The sequence below is a fragment of the Herpailurus yagouaroundi genome, unplaced genomic scaffold (genome assembly GCF_014898765.1).
Source record: "Herpailurus yagouaroundi ecotype Mexico unplaced genomic scaffold, PumYag 141, whole genome shotgun sequence".
Taxonomy (NCBI): domain Eukaryota; kingdom Metazoa; phylum Chordata; class Mammalia; order Carnivora; family Felidae; genus Herpailurus; species Herpailurus yagouaroundi.
This window is the reverse complement of record NW_024412396.1, coordinates 8148189-8171998: the sequence shown is the minus strand read 5'-3', so window position 1 is coordinate 8171998 and position 23810 is coordinate 8148189. Positions and strand designations below refer to the sequence as shown.

At 34.5% G+C, this 23810-nt stretch overlaps 1 long non-coding RNA gene across 1 annotated transcript in view; it reads left to right on the top strand.

The window, feature by feature from the left end:
* LOC121031602 (uncharacterized) overlaps nt 1–16597 on the top strand; it is a 140543-nt gene extending 123946 nt beyond the window's left edge. Inside the window, exons 6-7 of the long non-coding RNA XR_005790798.1 lie at nt 1986–2078; nt 16179–16597. This is a non-coding gene — a long non-coding RNA (uncharacterized LOC121031602). The remainder of the gene's footprint in view (nt 1–1985; nt 2079–16178) is intronic.
* Nucleotides 16598–23810: the final 7213 nt, after the last annotated feature.

Genomic DNA, 23810 nt, shown 5'->3' with positions numbered 1-23810 from the left:
GCGGGGCAGAGAGAGAGGGGGGCAGAGGATGTGAAGTGAGCTCCATGCTGACAGCAGCGATCCCAGAGTGAGAGGCTCGAACTCATGAGCCAAAGTTGCACACTCATCGACTGAGCCACCCAGCACCCCAACAATTACCATTTTTTAAATGAATATGTGGTGTTATCTCTTAAGATGTATATAATGCAGCATTGCTGGTTATAGTCACCATGGTGTACATTAGATCTCAGAACTTGCCCATTTTATGGCCAGAAGTGTATACCCCTTGACTGACATATCCCCATTTCCCCTATACCTTAGACCCTGGCAACCACCATTCTACTGTGTTTGTATGAGTTTGGCTTTGTTAGATTCCATATGAAAGTAAGAACATACACTATTTGTCTTTCTCTGTCTGACTTATTTTACTTAGCATAGTGCCCTCAAGGCCCATGAATTTTATCACAAAAGGCAGGATCTCCTTCATTTCCATGAAACTGGCCATCATTTATAGGGTCATGTGCATGCACCAGGCCTTGGAGGCCTCTTGGTAGCAAATGCCAGTAAGGTAGGTTGACAGGCCGACAGGGCTGTGGATGCTCTACTTATACTTTTAGATAACTTGGAAGATAACTGGATTCAATTGGGGCTTACAAATCCCAACAGTATAGAAATGATTTTTAGGTTAATTGCCTGGGATTTTCTCAAGGTGAAAGGTGCAATAGAAATGTCAAAATGTGAGTACTGTTATTATATTTTCTGTTATCAACCAATAGCTTTACCTCCTATGACTCATTTATTCAAAAGTTGGCATAAAACTAAGAAGCAGTTCTATATTCAAACTTTGAATAAAGAAAAAGTAAATTTGGGATTTATTCAGCATAAATAAACTTCATCATATATAATTTTTTTTTCAAATCCATGAATTTTAACTGTACGGCTATTTTGCCTGCTGTTCTTTTTTGAAACAAAAAATATGTGGGTACATATTGTTTTAACAGACGGATGTTGGGATTATGCAAATAACTAGTAATTTTAACTATAGGAAATCTTTATTATGTCTCTACTGTGCTTGCTTGTCATTTTTTAGGATGTGATTCATTAGATTAAAAATATGGTTCTTTATCTATTTTCCATGTCTCCTTTTCCTTTGGATAATAAAGATTGACATTAAAAAATGTGATTTCCCAAAGACATAACCTGATATCAAACATGTTAGCAAAAATATTTGCCTGAGTCACTGAAATCTAGAAATCCTCTATGACCTACAAATGTATAGTCTTACTAAAGATACTGTTTTCTCAGAATTCGTCTCTCATCTTCGTCCATTGCTCTTGATACTTAGAATAAACCAAGAAGAACATTAAGGAATTCATGGTTTCCCATAAACACCAATTGCAAGAGAAAGATGGTTGTTTCTTACTTATGAGATTGAATGTTATCAAAATTGACGCCTGTTTCCTCAAGCCCATCCTGAAGAAATTTATGTCTAGAATATGGGTTACTACTTTGTCACATTGAAAAACCACAAAGCTTATCAATTCAATTTTAGAACACTACTGATTTGGGTTACCTGTACCCTTATGCCTCCCTGTGAGAATATTTTGTGTAAGGTTACATTTTCTCAAGAAATATACTCCTCAGTTTATTATGTTATTAGTGGTATTATTATTATTTTGCTCCAGGGCTAGCCCCAAAAGCTGAAAATTGTGCAGTTTTGTACTCTGGAGGAAATGATTAAGTACGATTACTTTCCCTTAGTTCTTTGCAATCTGACTCTTTCATTGGTTTCTGATGATTCTGTGGTGGGAAAGAGAAAGACTACAGGCATGATTGATTAGAATCAGAGTGGTAAATTCTACACTTGTAGAAAGGACAAAGCCAAATATTAACCTAGGATTTTTATACTGAGTAAATCTGAGCTCTCTGACTCACCTGGAAATTGTCAGACTCACCTAGTCTAACAACTATCAAGTCTTAATGTATTTCTTTCACCATTTTTTTAGGATTCTGGAAAGGATAGAAAACTCAGTGGTGTTGAGGAGTATGTAAATACCTTAGGCCTTTAAGGAAATTCTACTGAAATCAACATAACTAAGGTAAAACTTTTCTTTTCAAAATCTGTCTGTTTTTCAAAATATAAGAATCAGAACATCTTTTAATTTTAATTTTTTTCAAGTTTTTATTTAAATTCATGTTAGTTAACATAGAGTGTAACATTAGTTTCAGGCGTAGAATCTAATGATTCATCACTTACATACAACACCCGTTGCTCATCACAAATAGATTTGGCACATCTTAACTAATTATTAATTTTTAAAAATTCTTATAAAAAAGCCCTTCAAGGTAAACTATGCATAGTTTAAATATCTTACCCTTCAAGGCTCATCTGTGCTATGGAGTAAAATTCTTGCTTTATGGAAATGGAATTGTGCAAACGTGATAACCTAAACAAGGATGCACTTTTTGCTATTTGCTCTGAAATTCCATCCTTTTCCTGTTTCTCTGAGTTGCATTGATTTAAAGAGTTAATTTCCTGTGTATTTTTAAAAGAAAATATTAAAAATCAATGGTCTTGCATGCCCCAAAATGTGTGTGAATGGATGATTGTGTTTTCTAATAATCTAGGTAGTCAATTGAGAACCTGGTAAGTACTACATCTTTCCTGAAAATCATTTGGCTCAGCTTTTGAACAGAATCTCCTAAGGGCTTTGTTAGAGAGGAAGGTAAATCTCATTTTAGGCTGAGATTGAAATGGAGGATATGTCACTCTGGAAAAAAGTCCATATATATATCTTTTTGTTTGCCTGATGTTTGCTCAGCTAGGGTCCCACCTAATGGGCAATCAACAAAACAAGCCGAGGGAAATTCTAACAGCACAAAAGGCTTGAGTAGGAAGATGGTCAGAGAGGATCAGATAATTAACCCCAAGAAGTTGGGTTCAGTGCCTTTATTGGGGGGATTACAGAGATAAAATAAGGTCATTTCTCTTGTATAGAGGAAGACGGAAGGGTCAAGAACTTAGAAACATGGAGAGGGAAGAGAACAAGAAAGGACATGGTGCTACTCTTCATTTTCTGCTGTGTGACAAAGGTCAAAATGATGGCACTTCTGGACTTTGAAGAGATGATCTTTCTTTATTGGGATTAAGTTCCCAAAGTCGTATTCACTGAACTTCCTAAAAGTAGCAATGGACATTTCAGAATGAACTTCTAAAGCACAAGGGTCCTTGACTCCATGCTGGAAGTTTCCCAGCTGAACTAAGCAGTAAAGAACTACTCTGGATAATTCATTTGACCAAAACTGAATTAAGCAATATGGACTATTTACAGACAGCCTGTAGGGTTGTAACCTCTCAGAATGTCAAAAGACATTCATTACACATAAAAATAAGACTTCTATATTCTCAACCAAATATACCAAGAATATCTATTCAATAATATCTATAAATCTAAATTCAGAGAATATGGTAATGATTTTTTTCTTATGTATTATACCTATTTTACCTACAATGTCATAGGAATTGGTTTTTTTTTTTTTTTTGCGCAGTTTTAGAGAGTGCAATCATTTTCTTATAATAAATACCTTAGTTCCTCCACAATCCCATGGAGTATCCCATGCACATGGAACCCAAATCCAACTGATATATGAAGGAGAATATTTCATTTGATTTAATGACCAATTCTCATTTTATTTTGACCATAGTTTCAATTGGTCTTTATAAAGCCTTTTTTTTGAGTCCCAATAAAATCTATCCATGGAAAAACCTGCTAATTTTTGTTCTGAGCTCTTGCAAGTTGTTGTTGTGTGTGTGTGTGTGTGTGTGTGTGTGTGTGTGTGTGTGTGTGTAATACATGTATATATGTATATATAATACATATATATTATATATAGTTTTTGTTTATATATATAAAATCTTAACATTTTCTATTTTATAATATTGAGGTTATAGTTCTAACTTGAGTTAGGATAAATCAATGAGGACTATATGATGCTGAGTGACCAATTTAAAAGTTCTTGCTGATTACAAAGACACAGATAAATTACTATATATTAATAGGCATGTTTTTTAGATGGGGATATGAAGTTTGTAAATATTGACCCATTCTGTTTATCACATTTTTTTCTTGCTTTTTTCCATATCATAGCCCTATCGAATAAATCTTAGGAATTAGCTACTGTGTTTGAAAAAAAAAATTAAGTTTGGAAATCCACAGGATTGAAGAAAGTACTTTCTTTCATCACATTTGAATGGAAAATAAGCTTAGGAATTTTACACATCTTTGAATTCTAGTGACATCAACAGTTACAAATCAAGTTTCTTCCCTGCCTTATTTGGGATGTATGCAAACTGAGTTAATATAGTTCGTCATTTTTCACTCAGGGAAATTTTATGACTTCATTTTCAGAAATGAACTCAAATTCAATTCTCCCTTGATTGAGTGACTAAGACAGTGACTTCACCATGGTATATTGTGGAGGAGAAAAAAATATCGATGAGTCACAGAAAGTTTTGATTAAAGCACAGATTTTATTCCACTTAGTGATTCATTTGTGACTTTTCTTTCTCTTTACTGCTTAAAGTGTCTCATTCCCCCTCACTCAAAGCAAGGAGAACAGGGGCTGAAAAAATATGAATGTCTTCTCTCTTCGCTGTAAAAAAGGCAGAGAGGTCAGGATCGTAGAGGAGAGGTTTTCCTAAATGGGTTCTATCCCAGAGTTCTCAGGGTCTCCCTTTTTAAATAATGAAGCTAAGGTAATTATCATGTGGAAAATACCATTTTTTTCAAGAATCTACAAGAGATCGATTACGGTAAAATCAGGGACAGAATTGGTGCTCTGCTTCTACTGATATTCTTGAGGTAATTACTGAGCTTGTTTCTGTGTGCAGACCAACCCTCCATCTTCTCTTCATGGTGTTATGGCAGCCTCCCTGCCTCACTGGCAACTGAGTTTGCTGATGTTGAGGTTATACTTGTGGGTGCATGTGTGGTGATGGTGGTAAACAATTCATAATAATTTTATTTAGATCAGTGAACAATTTTCTGCTATTTTGACACGGTCTTACCATACTTGGGAAAACATTGTCTGTCCCGAAGTAAATGGTCTAATTCATTTTTTCTAAGAGGATCAGACCTATTAAATTATATATAAGATGTAGAGGTTTTTTTTTTTTATTCTGAGAAATAAGAGTTTAAATAACTAGGATAGGCATATAATTTTCGGTTTTATATCACATGATATGATTATATGGTGGAAATATTGTATTTAAGAATGTCAGGGAGAAATGGGCTTGGCAAGCACCATGAGGTTCTTCTGAGGATATTGAAGCCGTCTTTTGCATTATAAAAAGGAAGGAGATAAAAACGCCTCTGATTGGTCCTCAGGTCATGCTAACAATTAGAAAACGCAATGCATGAAAACTCAAAATTTTTTTCATTCACTCATGTAACAAATATACCAAATACCTTCTCTGTTTTCTGTGAATGATATATTGTTCTGGACTACATATTAAAAAGCAGATAGGCAAAGTTACCGATATTCTTTGAAGTTGTGTGATTTCTTAAGAAATCACAAATACCTAAGAGAAAATGTAATTTAAAAGAATAAGCTTTATTTCTATTTGTTATATGATAGCATTTCATAATTATAATCGCTAAACTAATATCACTAAACTAATAAAATCTAACCAAATAACAGCATTTTGGGTGGCATAAAAAATAGCATCTAGGAATAGATACAGAAATATGTAAATGAACTAAACTCAACTGTATGCTAATTGGCCAGCACACCTCCCATTTAACCAACAGTGAGTTATTCCACAAGTATCTGGAAATCAAATGGTGACTGTATAGGTGTAAATGCATTTCTAAATTAATTCTCCAATAATAGATAATCTCCAACAAACAGAAACTTGGAAAATAAACAAGTATAAGGGCAGGAAGGATATTTTGTGTGTGATTTTAATAAGTACAATGTTTTTTGTGTTTAGATGCTGTGGAATTTCATCAATCACACAAAGTATAACAAAAGTAAACTTTGACTAAATTTTCCTACGCACACTGAGCTTTTGGTGTCACTACAAAGAAATTATTCTAAGGGCAAATATCTACTATGTCTGTTTTATTAAAAAGCATTTTTTTGTTTTTTTGCCCACAGTAACTGCATTATCAATTCAAAGTATGTCATGTCTTTATTCATATGCATTTCCCTGTTTTGCATATATCTATATTTATATAATATATATATATATACCCATGTATGTATATTTATTTTTTCTACAGTTTTATAATAATAGAACATTTCCATCAAGAGTATAAAGAAATAATTGGGATGCATTAAAATATATGACGATAAGTGAAATAAGTGAAATCATGATTCTTCCATGTAAAAATCTACACAATATTCATAGATCATAGAACTAAAATGGTTCTTAGAGATGTTTTTAATAAAATCTAATTTGTAGAAATCTTCAATTAAGCAACTGGTACACTATCACATGATTGGCTATATCTACTTTCAAAAAAATTGTATATAGTGTTTTTTAACTTTATATGGCATATAAAGCACTCACATGTAGAAAGAAGAAAATTTCTGATACTGAAATTCAATGTTGTTTCCAAGATGAGCTATTACTAAAACACTGGACAACTAATGACAAAGTCATAGACTTCTCTTGTGTTTATTTTTAAGTTTTATCCTCACGGGTATCATAGATTTATAGGACTCCGTAAGTGTATACACTGTATGTCCTCGTGGCGTATTTGTTACATTAAAAAATGAAATTTTACTTCAAAATAAATAATACAGTTTTCAGATATTAAAAAAACCAGCAGTCACAGATCACAGGCATGAAAATGGAAATGTTCTTTTTGTACTTAACTCTTCCTGTAAAACTCTTCCACTTCTCATGTTTTAATCCACAAAACAGAATCCAGAGAGAGCATCCAAATAGCACTGTCAATGTGAATTGTTGAAGAGTTGATGGCAAAAAAATGAAAATCATCTTGCTGGGGCTGGAATTATTTAAGAATTTTGTCTCTCTTGTTGCTTATTCATAATTTTGACCACCTCTTTATGACAACTTTTTGTTCTGATGATTTTAGTAATTCTAACTTCTTACCCAGGCTCTCCTTTGGAAATTAGAAAAATACTGTTGCAGGCATCAAGGTTACTAATATTCATTTCATTCATATATATGGAGTCATGTAAAAGTTCACTGCGATATCTACATTATGAATAAGCATGGTAACAAACGTGGGCCTTGGTTAAAGATCAGGGTAAAATTCTCTCCTCGTAGGTCCATTATAGATGGACTTTTGTTTCATGTACCTGGTACATTAAAATCATTTGTAGCAGTAGGTAATGACTATCGGTGCTTGGATCATACAGAAATTTGAAGGGATCATGTGGTTTTTAAATGGCACTTGCATGGTGACAAGAAAACTAAAAATTGTATTTACTCTCAAATTGCTTAAATATCAAGGGCAAATTGGTTGGCAGATGACAAAAGGAATGTTAATTCCAGGCCTCTCTTCTCCCTTCCAAGCCAGAATTTTCAGTGATTGGAGGTCTTAAGGAGGATGGACTAGTTCAGTCAATAGTTATACCCTATCTCTAGCAGTTAGACATGAATGATATCTTATAATAGAAGTAACTCTTTGGACGAGGATTGTAAGAAAATGAACATTTATTCAAATAAGTGTTGGAAATAATATTTGTTTTGTTTGTGAGGATCCCATAGATTTTGACACTTCTTCCTATACTGGCTTAAGTGTAAAATATTGGCACTTAAATGGTATTCTCATATTAAGTCTGAAAACATTGTCTCTTTGCTTAGACAAATACCTTTAAAAGAGGGTAATTAGTGACCAGTGGCTAAGAAGACCTCTGTGTTGAGAGGTTATGCTAAGCCTCTTGAAGATTCTCCATGTAAACAAGACAGACCACATCACTCATTATCCCTCCTTTGTTTACTTGGAAAAAGGTTCAAACTATTTAATGAGAGGATTACCCATACTTCAACTCTATTGAAAAAGATTAATTGATATTTTCCTGTTGGTGGTTTCACCACTTGCATTTGGCTTCCACTCTCCTATTGTTACTGATGCTGTGATCAACAGAGCAAAGTTGCTCAAAGGTTATCCAAATTTCACAGCTTAACGTTATTCAAACTAATTATATTTTTTCCCTGTCCCTTAGACCTTGAGTTCCAAGGACTGTTAATTTATCATTCGAAGAGACTATGTTTTAAACTTTACTTGTCTGAATTGAAAATTTTATGACTGAATTCTGGCTATTATTGGACGATTTTGCTGACTATGTTAGAGATGAAGTACAGCACCTACTCAAAATGGAATATTAAAACATAGAGCCAAATTTCTATGTAAACCTAAACATAATGAATTTTTTACACTAAAATGTATATAGGAGATTTTGAAAGATAATTTCAATATCTTACCGTCATCTAGGGAGCACTATATATATTTTTTAAAAATCCCACCATTTCGAGATACAATGCTGTGAGAGAAATCCTTACAAATTTTCCCCCCAAAATGTGTGTATTATGGACATATGGCTGCATATTTGGATAACACCATTTGCATTTTTCAAACTTGCATTTTTTTAAAGCACTAGCTTGGCTTTTGCTGTCAGAATGGCAAACTGCTAGTGTATTCATCTAAAATTCCTAGTTTAACTCTTTGTCACTTTAGCATTTTATGTAATGCTAATATGTTCACCTTTTCTTAAAAAAGTAACCTAATATGTTGGAGGCAGTAAAATAAGAAAGACTTTTCAAACCATAAAGTTTAATAATAGGAGGAGTCACATCATCGTGTGAAAAAAAAAAGGATAGTGTCAAAATTTGATCTTAGAAAAAATGCTTCTGAAAATTACTAGGGGAAAAGAAAGCATGTTAAAATGATTTTACTTCAGATTAATTCCTTGGAAGGATTTGCGGTTTTTATGGTTTTCTAGGGTTATTTTGCAAAAGCAGTTTTAGTTCCTGAACATTTCAACATAACACACTAGAATATAGAACCCTAAAAAAAAATAATGTTGAGAAAATAAAGATTACAAGGACCCCAGCATTAGTAATTTATGAGATCACACTTCCAAGTTTTCACTTGCTCTAAGCTTTCAAACATACATCCTTAAAATTCTTAAATTTCTTTATACCATCCATAAATTTCTTTGTGATGTAGCGTTAAAAATGAGGCATACTGTACGCGTGGCCTGCCACAGCATTTGAAGATGTGCTTATTACTTCCATGTCCCCCAGACCCCAAGGAGCAATTTTATTCAAGGGAAATCAGGTATCCACTGTATGGCTGAATAATTTACCTGTCTTACATAATTTATACATACCAAAAATTATGTTATCTATAGAATGTGTTTTGACTCCTAGATTAAATTTTATATAAATTATACTTTCAAATCAACATTACCAATAATCTTTTATTCTCAGATAATCACTCTAAAGGTCTATGTTACATTTTCTATATATGTTAAAATACGTACTATTTTAAATTTTGCAATATTGTGCATATATTTGGACATATTGCAGACATATTTGGACATATTGTGGACATATTTGGAATATTTCAGTTTTTCTCTTAATTGACATACTATATGGCTACTTATATTCCCAAGCCACTTCAATCTGCTTCTTTCAAATTATGTTTTTGCAATGTGTTTATCTAATTATTACTTATTTATTAGTTTCAGCAGAAGTATTTAATTAATTAGCATCTGATGTAAAAATGAAAGTAAATACCAGCACGTAAATGATGCTGCTGAAAAGGTACAAATTTTTTTGGTCGGAACACTGGCAAATGTAGTTAACCTTATTGATTTACTTGACTACATTAAAATAACATAATAAAAACTATTTCACCACAAGACATTATAATCTGAGCACTGTGTCTGCTATTTCGCCTTCAGAACTTAAATGCATAGCCTAACATCGAACACATTGATTCTTTTAAATAGTCATACTCTAATAAATATGACATTATCACTCCAAGTTCAGTTGTGTTAGGTGATTAGAGAGTAGGGATGTAATCAGAGGAGGTGCTTTGAAAGATAATCTTTATTCTCCTCCTTTGAAACACACAGAGAGGGGGGACAGTGGAATAGCAGTAACTGCTGAACTGGCTGTTACATAATCTGTGCTAAGCGATGAAGTACTGATACTTAAAAAGTGATCATCTGTCCCTTTAAATACTGGGGATGTCAGTACACATATATTTTTAGTCGCTACTGCTTAGATGGTTCTTCGAGCTAATTTTTAAGAAATTTTTAAGAGTACATAAGAAAAATATCTCTAAGGATTCTTTATTCAATCACTGAACACTTATTTTCATTATTCAATATGTGGCAGACAAAATAGCAGGAACCAGGTAAACAAAGATGAATTAGAGGTGATTCTAGCTCCTAGTCTAAGGCTAAAGTACTTATTTTAAGATCATTAGCACAAATTGTTACCTATTCACATGGAATTCGGAAAGAAAATTAAGGTCAAAACAGACTGATAGGACTAACACAAGTTTCCAGTAGTTTGGCCGCCCATGAGATCTTCACCCGAGTTTCAACATTATTGCAAAGGAACAGAGAACCACAAGCCACTGTTGGAAGATGATAAAATATAATCATATTCTAATAATATATTTTAAAACAAAATGTACTTAATCCAGCTATTAAAAGGCATAACTTAAACAGAAGGAACACAAGACTTAAACAAAGCAGAAGACAGCTGTCCAGAAATTATCAATTGCTAAAGCACACAGATTGTGATTAAATTTTAATGCAGCTTTTAAGCAAAGATTTCGCTTATCAGAGAGAAAGAATCCCACAGAAAATATTGTTATTGATTTCATCATTTTAGATGTAACTGATCCTTTAAGTAATTTTTGTTGCTTTCAATACTACTTTTTAAAGTGACTGCTTATCCTGGGCAAACCATTAGATGGTATGTTCATTTAAAATTCTAAGCCCAATGCATAAATTGTTCTCCAGTGCACTCAAAGTCACATCTGTTGAAAACAAAACACAGCATTCAACCCTTTGAATAAAAACAAAACATAACTGTAGAATAGCTGGATAGTCAAATCATGTAAATTAAATGGCATTGAAAATGATATTTTGTATTGATTTTTTTTTCAGGGAACTCAGTCTTTGGAATTAAAATATATTGATTACCTTTTATGTAACCCAAATTAACAATAAAGTAACTGGATCTGCTAGAGCATCACACTAGTTTTAGACTCAGGGAATAGGGAATAAGAATACATTTTCCTTTTTTTTTTTTTTTTAACAAATAAAATGCAGCATCGGCTCTCTGCATGAAGCACATATATTATTTTATCAATAAAATCAATTATTAAAAATGAGAAATCACTATAGTCATACCTTATATTCTAAGGGACCATAATTATTTAGCCATGTGTGAGATTGTTAAGGTCAAAAAAGCACCTTTAGTTAAAAATTTCAGAAATAAGTATACATTTAGTTATATAATTAGTTATATGCCTTCATTTATTAATTCAGTAAGTATATACTGAATGCTAAGTACCAGACAGCAAGCAAGGCTCCAATATGTAGGCACTATGTATATATGTTCTCAAAATAAATGAGCCTGTATGGACTTGTGTGGAAGGAATAAGTATTAACTCAGTATTTTTTTTCTAATGCAGATTGTCAAGCAGTTTATTAATTGCTCAATCTGAAGTCAACCGAAAGATCTGTATAATATAGTGTCTCCTTAAAAGACTTTCAATTTTCCTATTTAGAAGCATGGGACATACCTTTTACACCAAATGAGTTTTAATATAGCAAAAACATATGGTCTAAGTTGTAGTAACTATCCTGCTTTGATATTTTTTAAATTCACATTTTATTACCCTAGTTACACTTGCAGCTATTAAATCAGTATTTTCTATTGATTGGATTAATATTGGTCCGATTGGTTATTGGCAATATAGAAGAGCCAAACAGAGTAAACTATTCCTATGTGTCCCAAACATCTGAAGATATAGATAGATATAGTTATATAGATACTGCTATAGATATAAATATGAGATAATTGGTTGAATTTTTCACTTTTTAACTGTGTGATGATTAGTCCAACTGTTAGTAAATCAAGGAACATTGTTTCCATATGCTTATTTATTTCCTCATTTAACACAGGTCTAAGAAATTATACAATCTTGTATGGACATACACAGAGCTAGAAGATTTCATCTTCCAGACAAACAGTATCTGTGTCATTTACCCCTACAGTTAGTATTTTCTGAGTATTTTAAGGTCAAGAAGATGTTTTAATTTGTTGATGATTAACTGAATTCTCACTTCCAAAAAAATCATTTTGCTTACTGATTAACCTACATTGATCAAGTCACATAAAGCCCTTGGACAGTCCAACACAGGCCACAATCCAAAAGCCATGTCTTAGTTATATTGGTTGGTTGGTTGGTTGGTTGGTTGGTTGGTTGGTTGGTTGATTGGAGTGGGAAGGACACTTGAGAATATTTTTTTTAGTAGTATCTCTAATTTTGAGTAAAAAAAGGCAATCTAGTCTGAAGTTTTTTCAAAAACTAAGTTCTTGGTTTATATCACTTGTCACTGACATAAATAATTATTATTACTGGGGCAGGGGTGGTGGTGCCTGGGTAGCTCAGTCAGTTAAGCACCCAACTCTTGCTTTCAGCTCAGGTCATGATCTCACAGTTCATGAGTTTGAGCGCTGTATCAGGCTCTGTACAGTTTGTGCAGAGCCAGCTTAGGATTCCCTCTCTCCCCTCTTTCTTTCTGCCTCCCTCTCTCAAAATAAATAAACTTAGAAAATAATTATTACCAAGGATCTTAGGTGTTTTGGATTTTCTAATAATTATAATGATATAGCATGCGTCTTCATTTAGTATTTTATAGGGAGAAATGGTTCTTATTTGAACCTTGGAAATCCCAAAGTCAAGCTTTTTATGTCATAAATATATAGCCAGTTCAATTAGAGACAATATTTATCACTTAGACTAACATCCTTCTAAACATCTGAAACTTCAAAAATACCATTATACTCATTTGGAAAATCTAAATTGTTTGCCAAAACTCCCTCTCTGAGTTACATAATGTTGAAAATACCTGTTTAACTAAATCATACAAAGCTCTTAATCAAATATAGGACCAATTACGTCTGTTACTTAGAGAGAGCTGCAAGGACCTCTTGTATAACAAAGTGTCTGGTTCACTGTCTCTGTACTCTCCTGTGACTAAGTAGAATACCCGTAATTCCCAGGGGGTGATAACAACTAGATGGCAGGTGGCACACCAGGTCATTCTCCATGGCCTAGCAACATTCCATCACTTAGAATTCACGTTTTCATAGTTACTTGCCTAATCTACTTTTGAAGTAAGAGCACCAAATGGTGGTTTCCACAACATTTCTGTAACCAGAAGAAATTGAGACCTCTTATTTCTCCAAAATGAACAGAATCCACTGTGGTTTCTCTTTTTTTTTTTTTTTTTGACCAAACTTTGAATGTTAAGGAGACAAATGAATGTTCAAAAAAGATCAGCAAGTTTAAATTTTCAAGGTATTTCAAGTTATCAGTCATCTCATCTCTTTTTTTTTTTTTGCCTTACCAAGTATTTTTCAATATCATTTCTTAGAAAATTGTATGTTTCAGTACCATTTGTTAAACTTAGGATCCTAATTTCCTTTTTATTTATGCAAAAACACCTTATTCCACCTCATATGCAAAAACACCTTTTCATTTCTGCTTTACCTAAGTGAGATAGTCATTTGTATTATTGTTTTAATTAAACTGAAGTCATTTTTGCCTTAGATTTAATTTACAACAAATACATACACACATTCTTGATGGTAGTTGTGAGACAAACCAAGAGAAGTAGAATTAGATAATTTCTTGATTGCTAATTAAATAAAACCCCAAAACAGACACCAACTATTCTCTGCTTAAAGAAAAAGATAAAAGAAAAAGAAACCTCAGCAGATCATAAATCCTTGTTGTCTGTTGTTCTTGAATTGAATGCTTTACTAGAAAAGATGGCTCTTCAAGTTTTCTCTCTGTTCAGTGTAGTATTGGCGTAAGTAAAAACTGAGGTGTTGTTTTCTGCCTTCCTGTCAACACAATCAACCTACCTAGGATGAATCACGCCTCATGACCCCATGGTCCTCTTGAGCTCCAGGATGAAAATGTGGGAGATAAAATGAAAGGACTTGGTGGTACCATCACTCAGCTATTTTCCCCTTCCTGGTCATTGTATCTTTCTCTTGAGTTGATTTTCATTATACATGAACTGTATAAGTTGAAGTCCATTATCATTTGGTAAGGCCTTGCTATCAACAATAACAATAACGTGTAACACTTTGGGATAACATTTATGTGTTATATGCTGTACTGGTACTAATTCATTTTAGCCTCAAAACTTACAAGTTGTCCTCTTGTGACTTCATTCCCGTTTCTGGGAAGTAAATGATGTGCCTTCATTCACCATGTGATGTTTCCAATTTCAAAACTACATGGTTAGTTCTCAAGGGGTGAAATTTATGAGAAGCCAGAGTAGACTTTTGAGCATGAATTTGGGAATTAGATATATTTGTGTAAGAATCTCTATGCCATTGTTCCTTCCGTGAACTGTAGCAACTCATTTATCCTTCCTATGTCTCAACTACCTCATACGGGAAATGGGCTGGAAAATATCTTCTGAGATTATTGAGAGAATTTAATGTGATAATGCACTGAAAGCACTTAGCACCGTGTCTTTCATGGGGTTAAACACTGAATATTACTAATAAACATGATGGCACGAAGTGGCAAAACTATATGACATTCTATATTTTATCCTAAGCCTTTTCACATTTACACTTGTTTTCATTCATGGGGGATTACCTGCCAGGAGAAATGAAACTGAGAGCTTGAAAGGAAGTCACACCCTTCAGAGTGGCCCAGAGCAAAACTAGAATACCGTCAGATATTAAGAAATTAATGTATAGACATGTCGCAGTTTTCAAGCTGTCAGTCTGAAGTTTAACATCTCCCCAATGACATTAGTGCAGTCGTTCAGCCAAGAGTTTTAATACATTTTCTCTTTTTTTTTTTTTCTATTTTCTTCTCTTCCCTTTTCTTTTTTTGTCTTGTTTTTGGTTTTGTTTTTGTTTTTTGTTGGTACCTGGCATTACCTTTCCTGTCCTTGTGAAGACCTCCATTTGGAGAGCAGGTGGAGATCTTTTTCACCAATCCTTTTATGCCTGTTAGATTTATGGAGGTTTTCTTTTTCCTCTTCCCTAAATTCCATTAGTTTGCAGATTTTCTACAAACTATTTTAAGAGTTACTAATATCATTTTTGTGTATCTTTCAGGAAGGATTTGAGTAGGCATAATTGTGGGGTGTTTTTGTTTTTTGTTTTTGTTATTTGGACCTTAATCTTTTTTCCCTTTCCCTCGTTACAAAGAGTATGGAAAAACAGAGGGTCTGAGCTTTTAAATAGGATTGAATGCATCTTTGAAAGCTAATACTTCATATTGTGCTAAATGATAGTGCTCTTTAAAATTGGATGTGTTATGTTGTAAATAAGGTTAAATACAAAGAATCAAGGTTTTAGGAATCCCAGGGTCTTGTTACACTAATCTCAAGTCAGATACTGCTTTATGAGAGAGCACAGTAGTTTAATGGGCATTTATTGATTTATATTAAATTATAACTTTGGAGACAGTAACTTGCAAACTTAAAACAGTCATATGATATTATGAATTACATCTTCTGTACATTAAGAGATCTTAAAGCAAGGAAACCAAAGATAGAAAATATTGGTTCACATTTCAGACCACAGTAAGTGTGAAAATAGCCTCAATTTAATAAAAATGTATGATGCAACTTTCCGTGGGTTAAATGTCTTACAATTGCCTTTGGAATGGGCACTTGTTTTCCCATTATTGGTCACTTTAATTGACTTACACTCTAGTTTTCTCATTTAAAGATCACTTTATAGTCCTGGGTGCTCTTCATCTGAGTGATATGTTCTACTCCTGCCTGGTCCAACAACACAACAGTTTACATATTTCTGAATTTGATCCGAAAACTGATTTAAAAATCCATATGGGCAATCCAATTTATCTGAAAATATATACACACAAGTCTGCTCAGAGGTGGCTAAAATAAAATAAATTTCATTTTAGGAGACAGGAAGGAAGCCGAGACAAGACAGTGAAGATTCTGAAGTAAATGGGTACTTGCTTTGACCAAGATCGAAACCCACCTCTCCCCAGAGAATGTTAGAAGAGGGTATGGAAGACAAGCATTGGAAAAGTAGAATGTTTGTGCTTTTCTTTCTGGTGAACTGCATTAAATATTCAGCAAAAGGGGGGAGATCAGTTTACATTACTCTTCTTGTTTCTCATGTATCGACTGACAGGTGCTGTAAACATACATAGACAAACATGGTCCTATGCTTGCAGTGCTCCGGTGACTGAGGGAAGACTGAGTATTTAATCTCCCAAAGTGATCACACTGAGGACTTAGCAGACACACTACGCTGAGATTGAAGAAGAGGCCATAAATTTTCTATTTTCTACAAAACTATAGGAGCTTGCTTTTCAACTTTGATTCTCAAGAAAATCTACTCAGAGAGATGGTTTTGTTCTGGCAATAAGTTCCTAGGGTAGAGCAATCTTCTTTTGATTCTGAGGACTTAACTGAAACCTTTACTAATACTTTTGAAATAACAGTAGCAGGAAGAACCCAAGAGGCGCCTTCATCTTCTGTCTGTCTTGCTTTGCTGGAGGTAAACCACCAATCCACATGCCTTTGATTTCGCTAAGGGTAGAACTTCAGCAATGGGGGAGAAAGAACTGACCTTGGCTTTGAGATCAGAACCAGTATTTAAAACATTTACTCATTCATGCTTTAGAGATGTCATGGTAAATAAATTATAACTGTTTATGCGGAAGACTAAGAAGCTCCTTTTTCTACATCATAGGCAGCGATTTGGCTGAGATCGTATCATTCTGTGATACTATCACAACTACCTTTTTTCTCACTTGAATTGTACTTTTGGCTGTCACTTGCGCTTTTGAATAAAGGTTTACATTAGTGGAAGATATCATAATAGCCTAGCTCCTTTTCTTGAGTTGATATACAAATCAAAAAGAAAGGATAAGGCCAAGACTCCCTTTGTCCTTGGAAAAATATGCCATCTGCATTTAGCTTATGATATTCAGCTGGGAACAAAATTCTAGCATAAGGAAGTCGTTAATACAACCCTCAAGTTACACTGTAAATTCAAAGTACTTTAAATGCCTTATAATAGTCAAAGCCAGTAAAATCGACCCTGTATATTTTTATTTCATCTCTGTTGGATCATATGATATTTAATAATTGGTTCTGGCACCTCGTTGCAAATTATTATAACTTTGAGATTCAACAGTCCTATTGAACATATGGGCAGCACAGCCTCAGAACATATATACGATACAGCCTCACGAGAGGACCTTCTGTCTTGTTTTCCTTAGCTTGGAAGGGTCAGGTAAATTTTGTTGTGTCGTCATGTGCTAAGATTCCTCAATCTCTGTTTTGCAGGGTAAATGCTTAATGGAACTGATTTTTTTTTTTTCTCCTTAACTGTGAACACTTCCTTTGCAAAGCCAAAAGAGAAATTCATGCATCTGGGAAGCAGTTTACTGGGCTCTTACTAAAGCAGTTATAAAGCTATTCCAGTATCAGTGCACAAGTATTCATCAGCCCAGAATAGGTTCTATTACTTAGTGCCATATTGTATCCTGGTTTAGCTGCAAACCTCAAGAGTTTCTGGAGTCAGGAGACCTTCCCATGGTATTGAAAGCATATGATGATGCTTCATTAATCCTGGAGAAGATGGAAAGTTGGCGATAAGCTATAGTTGACCCCAAGAAACCTTTCATATAGTTAGACATTCTCCCCTTAGCATTTCTTTCTTCTAGCTCTGCTCACAGTAACACCCTGCGACAATATTAGGGAAAGCATTTCCACATCAACAGCCCGTTAAGGTTATTTTCAACGTTCCTGCTGCTTTGCCTCTATATCTAGCCTGTGTGCCTTGATTTGCTCTTGTATTATTTCACATTAATTGCCATATTGTTTATTGCCATATTCAAACATACCGTAATATGGGCACAGTGGCAATAATTACATAGTAATCTGTACTTAAAAAAAGATGTCAAGATGGGTAGTGGTGGGTGAGTGGGTGGGGTAGGCAGAAAGTTATGATTTATACCTTATGTTGACATTGTGGAACAGAGCTGGTTCAATTTCTCTTGATTTCACTATCAATGCCTAAAATTAATCTCTCTCTGTCATATAATTATTCATTACTAAGACTACTAAGCTAAAAAGTTCATGGAGGTGGGGGCAGTGATTAAAGGAATTTTTCAAGCATTTATTTTACTCTTGCCACTGCAATATTACATTTTTAAAATCGACATCTCAGTGGACAAGAAGTAGCCGTATGCAATGTTTATGATCCTAACTCATTTTGAAACTCCTGTGTTCTTTAAGAATGTTTTAAAAACAAAAATACTTTTTATACCTATGCTTATGCGCATATATATTTGCTCTAAATATGCATACAAGGCATTTTTAGGCTCTGGGATATGATCCCCTCTTTGTTGTATTTACAAAAATCCACCTCTCATTGAGCCATCCCACCCTCGTACACCACACTGATCTTGTGAATCTTCTTCACAATCGCATTGTCACTTGGTCAAGACAATACCAAGAATCGTCCTCACACTTGTGAGCAGCAAATCAGAGTAATGCTTGGTCCTCCTGGTTGACAATCTGGAAGTTGAAATCCTTTTCATGTCGGCAGAGTTGAAAATATCCTTTACTGCCGATTCGCTTCCCATCCTGGTCTGCTTGCTTGGCATCATGTGAGCCAGTAGGTGGAGTGCTTGCTAACAGTAATTGAATATACAGAACTTGAATTTAAAATAAGTGGAAACCACTTTTCTTGTTATAAACTGCTAAAACCATATTTACACTGAACTCTTTCTATGGATATAATTAGTTGAAGAAAAGTTCCAAGGGCAGGGTGGAGATGAATGCAGGACGATAGTTACATGGTAGAGCACAGAAAGGCAACTTGTGCCCAACAGGATCAACACATCATATGGTGTAAACCCATGTAAAGGGGCCCTTTCTCAAACATTCCACTGAATTTGATTTGGAAAATGGACCTTCATCCCCCTTTTAAAAATTTAGTCATCATGCTGTCCAAAGCATAAACTAGCCTTGTACATGAAAAAGCTTATGCAATAGAAGATTAATTACATACATGTGTTAATAATAGTCATAGTAAATTCAGCATCTTTGGAAAGAAAAGTTGCGAGAGATGCCTCCAAAATAAAGTGTAACTTTCCCATAAGAGTGTCTTGTTTTCCTTCAGAAGAAGGTTTTCAAATGTATTTAAAAGCTGCAGCTTGAGACTTGCTAACTACATCACTCTAAATCTATCTATATCACACCTAAAGATGTTAAAGCAACATTTAGAACTCCAAGGAGAAAACAAGCAACAGAATTTAGAAAGCAGGAACCACATGGAAATAAGAAAAATCTTCAGTCGTTTTTTAAGAATGTGAGTCCTATGATGTGAAGTAGATGAAAATGCAAGAGTTTAAAAAAGAATCTCTTGTTCCATATCAGGAATACTTACAGATCTGATTTCATGGCACGCAAGTGCTGAAGATCTCTGTGGCTTGCAAATACCACTCCGTCTAAAAGGACTTCAGAGCAAATAATTGCACAGTATGCAATGGCAAACACTGCTAAAATAGTGATCACTTCCCCTTTATTTAACTTTTTATTATAAAAATGGTAAACTCTCTTAAATATAACTTCATGAGGACATTGTTGATTTTTTTTTTTTTTAAATTGTGTCATCATGTTCTCAGCTCATATGAAATTTTGGACAGATTTGTGTTTCAAATATATGACTTTTTTTTCACTTTGGGTTGGAATGGAGGAACGGAGGGGAAGAGTGAGCACTGCTAGCTGAATTAATCACCCAAAGCTTTATGTGGTAAATAACTGTTTGAAGCATGCAATAAATAGCTTTACTAAAACCAAACAACTGTTTGCCACTCACTGCCTTTTCAAGCAATATCAATAGCAAAATTGAACTCCCTCAGGCCAGAAAAAGGGAGGGGGGGAAGAAGAAGAGTTACTGTTAATTGAAAATAATAACATATTATATTTCTATCTCTGATCCGAAGGGAAAAGAGTATGTTCATTTCCATGAAGAATCTTAAATCAGGCCATGGAATCTGGCTAGTAGATTAGAGTGCCAAACTATGACCAGAACACAATCTAGATCCCTTAGCCGAGAAAGAGAGCTTTGGGGAAATGTATTTATTGTTTGCTTTTGATTTGCAGAAGTAGTATGAATATTGGCATATTCTAATTCCAAGGCGATTTGTGTGGTGGTGGGCTAGCCTCCAATGAACCCGTAAGGGAGTTCTGTTAAGAAATGAGTAGCTTTGTCTCAATCTTTCTCCAGGTTCATTTATTTGCATCTTCAGGTTGTACAAGTATCACTGCATACTTAGCATATTTTTATGCGTCTCATTTGGAAAAAAAAAAATGAGTTCACTTGCTTTCTTGTCAGTTGTCATTGATTTTACCTTGTTTTCTTTGCTTCACTGTGTTACTTCCCCTTAGATGTTGAGCCATGTCATTCTCAGCCAGTGTTCATCCCTTGATAGTGAGTAGGCAATAGACTTTACTGAGAAATAGAAAAGTGTTAGCCTCTGATCTCACCAGGATTATATTCTCTCTTAATAGAAGCTGTTGATAGATACTGAACAGCTCCACATTGGGGTGTTGACTTGTAGAATGAAATCCTCTGCACACAAGCACAGCAAAATATTTTGGTGAAAAGTAATTATCAGAAATAGTGACACTAGTAAATTAGTTAACTGCATTTCAGCATGAAGCTTGAGTTACCCCTGCCCATTCTTGTTCCAGACCCATTTGAAATCAGCAATTCAGCTTAATGATGTCACAACATTTGCCAGGCTGTGGGCACTGAAGAGAAGACACAGGATCGCTCCCATCACATGAGGTTCCCCTCCTTTCTCTCTACGCAACCAGCCCATCTGTTTCACTCGCTCGGAAACTGTTATCTTTGAAACATCATTCTATTATTATCATGGTTGTTCTTTAAAATGGGTCCTTAACTTTGGATTTTGTTTTGGAAATCAGGTTTTCAAATTCCCTCGGATCTCATTGGCCCATGTAAAATGTTGGTAGTAATATGCCCTAGGAGCGGCTCATCTCCCTAAAGAGCACAAATACTATATATCTCCATTCACTTACGAGAGGATAACCTTTTGTGAAATACAGATAGCCTACTTTTTTTTTTTTTTTTAATCACAACAAAGGATCCAACCCCTCCCAACCTCTAATATTTTTCAAAGTGTGAATTGAAGAGGACTTAGAGACAGATGGGTCTGGATGATCAAGTTACCTGTTATAGCAGCACATCTGCCGGGGCAGTCAATCACTGTGACGGCTCTGACAGGTCGATGGAGCCTGAGCAAGGATGGCTAATGCAGACAGAAGAACGGCTGGGGAGGGCAGACCTCCTGCCTGTCTCCTGGGTTTGGCTGGTCGGAAAGCTGTACTTGAATTTGCTCTGGTTAAAATTCTGTCTGTCTATTGAGCAATGATATTAGATGAAAGATTTGGGCTCCCAATTTTTTTTTAAAGCCAACATATTGAACACATATGATTGGGAATGAGTCGATTAGCACTTTCAAGCTGTCAGTCAATATTTGGTCGTATTTAGGGGATGGGGTGGGGAGTGTGGGGTGAATCCGATTAGGAAAAGAAGAGATAGGAGATAGTTTCAAAACTGCATTTTCCCCTAGAAGTGTCAAAAGGATGAAATGCATTAAGCACTGGTTCTGAGATGCCTATTTCTGCGAGCTCAGTATAATAAAAATTAGCATTGAACAGAACAAAGACAACTCTAAGAATGCCAGGCAGCAAAGTTAACCAAATTTATGGAGGCATGTTATTTTATGTTTTCCGCATATCCGTTCCTTCCCTCCCCCTTCAACCATAAAGTGAGTCATATTTATCGATCCTAATAGATCCAAGTATTTGGCAGTATCATGGGTTAGGAAATATGGAGCAAGTGATTCCAAGATTTCACAAATTGAAAAGATGTGTTTCAATCAAGTGCAGCACTAAATTGTACCACTTCTCGGACACATTTATAAAAATGGAGATGTTGGAGGACAATAGAACCTCAAAATATCTAGATTCCTTATAATGGCAGATGAATCAGTTATTAAAATTGACTCTAGGGCAGTACCAAAGAAATGATCCTGTATCTCATAGAAATACCTACATGGTAGGTAATGGCAAGAATTGTTAACACCTGTCAACATCTAGAAAGCAAGTTAAATGTATGGTTAGTTCAATTTATGTATTTATGAATGTATGTATATATATATATATATTTATTTTTGTATATGTGTATGTATATTTTATATTTATGATTAGAATACATATATTTACATATTTATAGTTGAATGCACACATTTCCTGGAGAAGGAGAAGAAAAATATTTCATAAGATAAGCATTATTATTACCCCATTGTAGAACTACAGTGAGCAAACATTGCTGGAAAAAGGGCAAAATGTTAATACATGCAGAACTGCTGTTAGTAGCGATTTTCTCCACAATGCCAAACTGATGGGGATCCGTGAAAGAGCCATTAAACAGATGCGTTGCTTTTCAATACATTCTTCAAGTATTTTTGCTCCCTCATCCACATTTTTAGTAAATGATGCTAAATGTTTTCAAAATATTACTATATTGGCTTTTTTTACTTGAATTTTTTAAGTGGACTCATATTTAGCAGCAGATGGTTTGAGATACCAGAACTGAAATGGAGTTAGTTATTTGGGTTCAGACTACAACAAAATCTCCTACCTCAGTTTATGGGATGGGAGAGATCAGAGCAACCACCCTCTTTTTTAAAAAAAAATCTGAACAATTTCAGAAATAGGGCTCTTCCTAAGGAAGAATTCTTGCTAATAATTTCAATTCTTGCTAATAAGATGTGGCGTCGAAATCTTTTGAAGCTTTTAAGATAGATGAAGTTTACAGGTATATTTTATAAAGAGAAAAAAAATTGGTTAGAAACCCACTGTCTGATAATAGCTTTGATACTGATTTAGCTAAAAAATACCCTGAAAATAAATGCATACTATTAGATAACCCAGGGTAATATGCAAACTCCTTGCATCAGCTAAGTGAACATTATCTCAGAGACTACACTGTAGTCAATAAACAAAATATTTTTTCCTAGGGAATGTAGCAATTAAAGTTTTTGATATTTTGCTGCCAGTAATAACAGGATTGTGAATTAATTAGGGGCCTTTGCCAATCTCACCCTTTAAAAATATAATTTAATAAAATTTTATTGAGATTTTGCCCAAATATTATCCATTATAATCCATCTATTCGCCCACAGCACTGGCAAAACAGGAAGAAAAAAATGTGTTTGGGAATGACTTCAGTTTTGAGTGTAGGTCAGAACATTCTGGCAACTGGGACTTACGTTGCTTAGAATCACCCTGCTCTACAGGGAAATAAACATAAGTGACTTACAGGAATAGAATTCTCTGACTGGAGCTGGGACCGGAAGGAGGAGGGGAAAGATAAAACAACAACAACAAATAAAATTGAAAAAAACCTTAAAACAAAACTTCAGCTATTAAAACCATCTGTGAAATGACAGCAATGATGCTGGGGATATGTCTAT